This window comes from Antechinus flavipes, chromosome 3 (genome assembly GCF_016432865.1).
Source record: "Antechinus flavipes isolate AdamAnt ecotype Samford, QLD, Australia chromosome 3, AdamAnt_v2, whole genome shotgun sequence".
NCBI lineage: Eukaryota > Metazoa > Chordata > Mammalia > Dasyuromorphia > Dasyuridae > Antechinus > Antechinus flavipes.
In genome coordinates, this window is record NC_067400.1 from 59,222,625 (window position 1) to 59,229,840 (window position 7,216).

Consider the following 7,216-nt stretch of genomic DNA (forward strand, 5'->3'; position numbering starts at 1 on the left):
ATTTATTTAACCCCTACTATGTGCTAGATACTACACTTGACTCTGAAGATATAGGTATTATTTGAACCATGTGACCCCTAAAGCCCCTTTCCAACTTTCAGATTCTATGATTATCAACAATTTTCTCCATGACCTTGGATAAAATAAAACCATGTTGTTGTTGTTTTCACAAAAAGCAAAATGAATTGTTTCTAGTTGTAAGATCTGTAGGTCTGGGAATGAATGAATGATTAGGAAAGAATTTATTAAATGTCTGCTATGTGTTAGGCATTAAGAGTACATTCAAAAAGTGCAATAGTTCATCTCCTCAAGGAAGTTATATGAAAATATGAAGATTAAACACTTCTAGCGGATTACTTGCCATAGAAAGAGAACTCTTAGACAATTGATCATCATGCTGTTTCTGGAAGCCTTGAAAGGGAGTATTGCTTTGACTATTATGCCCAAAGTAAGAGGCAAAACTATGACAGGTGCATTTGGAAAGAATTTAAAAGAAGGTCTGGATTATGGAAGATATAATGGAGCAGGTTTACATTTACTAATTAGGACAACTTGACCATAATGCTAAGTCAATCATCAGTTAACCCCTAGAGAGAGATTATGAGCTCTGGAGATGTACTCTAGGTAGGGAGAAGAATTTAGCATTAGGAGAGATGACAAAGACCAGATTACAAATCATCAAACCTTAACTAGTTTTGAGAAATGCCCCTTGAAGCCCAGAAAGAGAACAGAAGTAGTAAATAGAATTAATTCGTATATTAATTCATATATATGTGGTAGGCAAACATTTAGAAAATGCTAAAATTGTGTTGAATCACATTATTATACTTTTGACATTTGGAAATAAACATTTGATCCTGGCTAATCCATTCCCCCCATCCAGACAAACACCTGTGACAGCAGAGCATCCAGATGGTGTTCTCACACTATGTACTCTCACCTTCCCTCTTCAGACTGTCTCAATTAGAACGTTCCTTCAAGAAGTATGGTTTGTTCTTTCAGTCTTGCTTGGCCTATTTTGAGCATCATTCATCAGGGAGAAACTGTTGGACTGTTTGTTTGTCTTGTGATCATTTATTTGGTTCTGGTTTAATTTAGTGAGTCATTTTTCAGTTGCTCCTTACCCAAAGCAGATGTTGTGATGAAGGGGTCACAAGCCTAGAGGTAATAACAGTAAACTAGGAGAAATATATAAATGAGTTCAAAATGTATCCAAGAACACTGGACCTATTCTTTTGAGAAGGATTTAGGTATGTTCAATGTAGATATTTTATGTTTGTCTTTGTATCTTCAGTACCCACCACTTAAAAATATTTGAGTCTGATTTTTCTTTCACAACATGACTAATACTGAAACTTGTTTAAAATGATTGTATATGTATAACATATCAGATTGCTTGGTGTCTTGGGGAGGAGCTAAGGGAGGGAGGGAGAGAGAAAAAATTTGGAACTCAAAACCTTACAAAAGTGAATGTTGAAAACTATCTTTGCATATAATTGGAAAAATAAAAAAAAACTATTGGAAAAATATTCAGGAATTATCATTTCATTGACATGAAGAAATGATACAGAGATTTCTACTACTGTTGCAGATCAACAACTTATAGTATTAGTGAGTTGTTTTCAGCATTGAAAAATTCTGATTTTCCCATAATCACACAACTCATATGTGTCAGGAGTAAGGTATGAACCCAGGTTCAACCCTCTCTGCATTATGTTCAGCTTCCTGTTACCTGCTGCCTACTGAGTGATTTAGTCATTGCTCTTTGAATTGAATTTGTATATCTGGATAGCTAAAAATACTACTCTTCTTTAGTTATTTCCTATAACATGGCATATAATAAATTATGATGAAGAATCTTGAGCTCTTCAAGATAAAGCATAAGTGAAAAATGAATTTTCATTTTTCATAGGTTTTATTTGTTTATGAATCATACAGGATCAGAAGCTTCTGATGGGTTGAGTTTTGCACTGATAGAGGAAAAACCCACATAATTGAAATCATGGAGCATTAAAGTCTTGTCAATGAAGTATTTTTCACCTATAAGGTAAAATCATAATATATTATCATGATTATGTCAATATTAATATATTGTAATGAACATTAGTCATATTGTTTCTGCAGTATAACACCACCATTATATTCATGTTTGTTAAATATTAAATTCATTTTAATTATTGGATCTCCATAGTTTCTGTTACTTATACATCCCAAAGTAATGTGATCAGCACCTTTTCACACATACAAATTATGACTTCCCTATAGCTTAGAAGAAGATCTTCATGAGTTCCTAGTGGATAGCTTTCCAGTGATAAACTTCTCTGAATGTAATTAGGCTGAACCTTGGACAATTATCATTGTTCATCAAGCTTATACTTTTCAAAACATTTCCATTTTGTTAAACCTAATATATGTGTGTGTATGTATCTATCTATATCTATATTTATACCTATATATCTATCTGTCTATCTCTATATATATTCTGTTCTGATTAAACTTCAGGAACACAAGATTACTTCCATATCACATGAACTGTCAGAGTAAAACATTAATAGATTTTATTACTTTATCTGCCACCAACTACTATTACAATTATTTATTGTTAACATATACATGCAACTGGATTTGTCAATATAACTGAAAGTGCTTTTTGTCTAGATGGAGCCCATGAAAAAGCTAAGATCCAAAAGTTTATCAAAAGGCTTTCATTGAATATCATTAATAAAAATTGGCCAAAATGCATCAACAAAGAAACAATGAATACATGGCTGAGCCAAACAGCCCAGTGGAATGTGATTTATAATGGCAATTTTGGACTAGGTTATCACTACCAGAAAATATAGAAGTGTTTATCCATAAGGAACATAAATAATGTTCCATGTACATTGTACAACTAAACTAGAGAAATTATATAACACATTATCGGAGCTTTAAAAAATCGACACCTAAGTAAAAACCCAGTAAAATGTGAATTTTTGGCTATAATTGTATCAAAAGATTGCTGTCTTTCATGAATGACAGATGATAAATCCCTATTCTCTAAACACAGAATTTAAAACACTCTGGAGAACTTGATCAATAAACTGTATTGGAATCAAAGCATTACCACAGACCAAAATATTGCTCCTTGGATATAGCATTGATCCATTAGAAAAACAAACAAACAACCTCTAAGGACAGTGTTTTTAATGAATGTCGCTGTATCTCTAAGCTATATAGAATGAAAAGCTGTTTAAAGCATAGAGAGCTAGCAGAGGAGATTAAAATCAGATGAGGCATATATCATGCTTGTTGTCCTGCCTGTTGCTGAGGTTGTACTGTGAATGCTTTCAGCAAGGCAAAAGGGACTCACATCCCAATACTTTTATTCAAATTTTAAACATCAGTTATGAAATCCATCTTTATCATAGTTCTGCAACCACAGGAGGGGATTGTCCGAGGACTATTTTTAGTTAACCCCATTAGAAAAGATGAGAAGACAGATGATGATGATGATGACAATCATGTTGACCTTACACAATTATTATTTAATAATAATTCTTACAATGTTTTAGCAGTACTTTTTAATATGCCTTCACATCCTAATTTAGCTTGATGAAAGAGAAAGATTTGTAATGGAACTCAGCAAGAGTTGTACACTTTGATTAAAGTAGTACTGAGCTCTTGAGGTATGAACTATTGTATGTTAGTTATTGAAATAGCATATTCAATAGCATATTATTTCTTACTTCATTTTGTAGCCTTTTCTCACTAACTAAATATTTCTTCAGCTTAAAGGATTATGCAGAAAATCTATTCAGTTCTTGCTTTAGAAAAACAACAGACAAAAAACATTAATGGAACTATTTTGTTATTGCTATAGGCAGCTGTTGCTGGGCGACATTTTAAATGAATCTTTGTCAGCAGTCTGATTAATGATGACTAAAAAATGGCATGTATTGTTATCCTCTCAGGCCAGAATATGTTCCAAAATGTGTTTATCTATACATTTAGCAGAAAAAAAGAAAACAAGTCTTGACTCTCTGACCATTAAGAAAAAAGAGGAAAGTGTGTCACTTTTAGCAGCTTTTGGCAATAAGACTTTTCAAGTGAGACAAATTAACCTGTGATTTTACCTCTCTGGGCATTCACACTGTTTTGTCCTCTGGACCCATGGGATATTAATAGACAAGTTGAATGACATATACTTGTTATAACACCATTCACTAAAAATTCTCCACCTTCTCTACCATCCAGTTCTTTTGACATGGGTTTCTATTCCTAGCAGTTCTTGAATAAAAATAGCTTAGAATTCTTTTCCTAGTAGCTATGTTAGTCAGTTCTAAGGAAGATCTCTATTGGAATACCCCAAGGATTTGTGCTTGGTTCTATGCTATGATAAGTTTTGAAATGAAGGTGGAAAGACTAGGAACAGAGAAACATGAAGGAACTGTAATATAGATTTGTGAGAAAGGAAAAAAGGAAAGAAAATGATAATTTAAAGGAGTAATTACTCAATGGAATCTTGCTATTCATATAAGGTATGCATAAGATATGGTTATTATAAATATTCATATTCAGGTTGTTGACTCATGTTTCCATTGTTTATCTGTCTTTTAATATATTTTTTATTTAGAAGTTTGAACTTAGTGGGGTGCAAGGTGAAATGTATTGCAGGAATTTATTTAGTGAGCTATGATAGAAATTACCTTATCTTACATCTCCAGCAAAATTGTGATTTCTACCTTTATAAGAAGGAAGAGGAGGACTATGGTTAAATTTACCTTCACTCTTTAATGTTCAAAAAGGATGTTGGGTTATATTTATAACTATCTCTTAATACATCACATTTTGCCATCTAGGAATATGATGCTCTTTTAGGATTTAGAAAAAAAAAGTCATTTTCCTGATTGCTTCTGGTAGAATGTAGTCCTGACTTAGACTGGTAGGGTAACAGCTTATTCTCAACCAACTTAACTCTCTCTTATCTAACACTTATTTCACAAAGGACTATCATAAATAATGAAGGAAAAAATACATAGACATAAAATAAGGTGATAATCATAGAAGTTATTCAAATCAGTTTAGAGCTTAAGCTAGACAACAGAATGTATGAATCAAAGGTTTCTATAACTCAGGAGAAAATAAAATCCTAGCTTGGCTGTGTAAAGAATGATCTCATCCAAGGAGTCCACATTTAGCACCTCTGAGAAGTAGATGAACTGAGAACTAAGATATATGTTGGGATATAAAGATTTCTCTGCATTATTGGGTTGCAGGGCTCCCAGTAACTATTCAAAATTTGTTGCTTTTCTCCCTTGTTCCATCTCCCTTTTTCCCTCCTTGCCTCGGTCACCAAACATCATAGAGTTTTCTTTTAGGAAATGATCAAGTTCCCCAGTTTGGAGGGGGATGGTTATATTTACAGCATATTCTGTTCAAGATATTTTGAAAGGAAAGAAAAGCAGATGAAAGTTAGGGAGAGGCAGGACTGTAGCCTATGGATCCCACCTCTATTCAACCTCATCTACCTGAACTTATATTGTGAAGTCATTTAATAGTCATTTCTCAATCCTTGCTAAGCCCAAATAAAGAACTTCCAAAATTAACTCAGGCTTAGATTTCAGGTACTAATCATGTGGAACATTCATGTAAAGACCAGTATTAAAACAGTAAAAAAAATTGAAGTAGAAATGGATATTAAAGCAAAGAAAATAGAATCAATCTTCCTTCCAAGAGGAGTTTAACACTCAAAATTCAAAACTCTAGCTTCTGTAGTAGAAGCATAGGCTTGGTTCATTCTATGGCTGGAGAGTATTTCTGGATGGTTTGGGGTTTGAGACTTCAAAGAAGGATCAGCTCAATGTTGGGGATTTCTACTTCTTTCTGGTTTCTATGGGACTAATCTGTAACCTGTCTCTCTTCAGACCAGTACACAACAAGAAGATTATACAATGATCAATTCTGATGGATGTGGCTTTTTCCAACAATGAGATGATTCAGATCAGTTCCAATAATCTTGTGATAAAGAGAGCCATCTATACCCAGAGAGAGGATTATGGGAAGACAGGACTGTGTGGACCACAACATAGCATTTTCACTCTTTCTGTTGTTGTTTGCTTGAATTTTGTTTTCTTTCTCTGTTGGAATCCTTACTAACTGCTAAGTAATTAGAGTTGATCTAATCTTACAAGAAGTTGTTTTGGCCAGAACCTGAAACAAGGTACTAAGTAGAACTAATCAAGACAAGGCTTGTGTTCCCACCTTTACTCAAGGGAGTCCACACCTTAAAGCTCTTTGGGCCAGAGAGCACTATGGGAGAAAACCCATAATCCCATTCTCTCAGAAGGTTCACATATAAGGCGAGACAGCCATTCCAGAATACATTTTTTCCTCTTGGCTGGCTGATCGCGCTGGACTCGAAAGGAACGACTCTTGTGCAGAGAACACTTTAACGGATTTCAGTGGAGCTACACCAGATGCCCTCTCTCCGCGGCAAGTTGGTGGCTGGGCTCCCCAGAAGGAGATAAGAGAGACCTTCCATCTCTGTCTTGGTTGGAGGCAGAAGAAAGCAGAGTCAGAGGCTGAAGGACAGAACCTTTGGATTTGGAGACATCCGAAGGGCTCCAAGCCTCTAAACCGGCTGTGCTTTGAGAAGAACAAACTCCAACATTTGAACTCTAACATTTCTCAGCTTTTTTTCCCTTTTTGATCTGATTTTTCTCATGCAACAAGATAATTGTATAAATATGTATACATATATTGGATTTACCATATATTTTAACATATTTAACATGTATTGGATTACCTGCCATCTAGGAGAGGGATGGGGTAAAGGAGGGGAAAATTTGGAATACAAAGTTTTGCAAGGATCGATGTTGAAAAATTATCCATACATATGTTTTGTAAATAAAAAAAACTTTAATAAAAAAGAAATCATTCCTAAATATGAAAGCTGTCAAAACTACAATAAACTACTCTAAGGAACAATGGGCTTATCCTAAGTAAAGATTTTTGACCAATATATGGCTATTTGTTATATATGTTGTAGGGTGGTTTTTTGTTCAGATATGGATTGGATGGGAAGACTAATGAGTTTTTTTCCAGCTCTAACATTCTGTGATTGTATTAAAATGAAAGAATACAAGTGGGAGTATTAGAAGAGGTTTGCTAAGTAAGAACTAAGGAACCAAGATTCATATTGTATATGTATATGTCTGAAGAGGATTGGGATTGG

The 7,216-nt window shown here is 34.1% G+C and overlaps 1 long non-coding RNA gene across 1 annotated transcript; it reads left to right on the forward strand.

The window, feature by feature from the left end:
* The first annotated feature begins 4,338 nt into the window (after positions 1–4,338).
* LOC127557745 (uncharacterized) lies at positions 4,339–6,926 on the forward strand. Its single transcript, XR_007952615.1, has 2 exons — positions 4,339–4,520; positions 5,907–6,926. It is a non-coding gene; the product is annotated as an uncharacterized LOC127557745 (long non-coding RNA).
* The last annotated feature ends 290 nt before the right edge of the window (positions 6,927–7,216 follow it).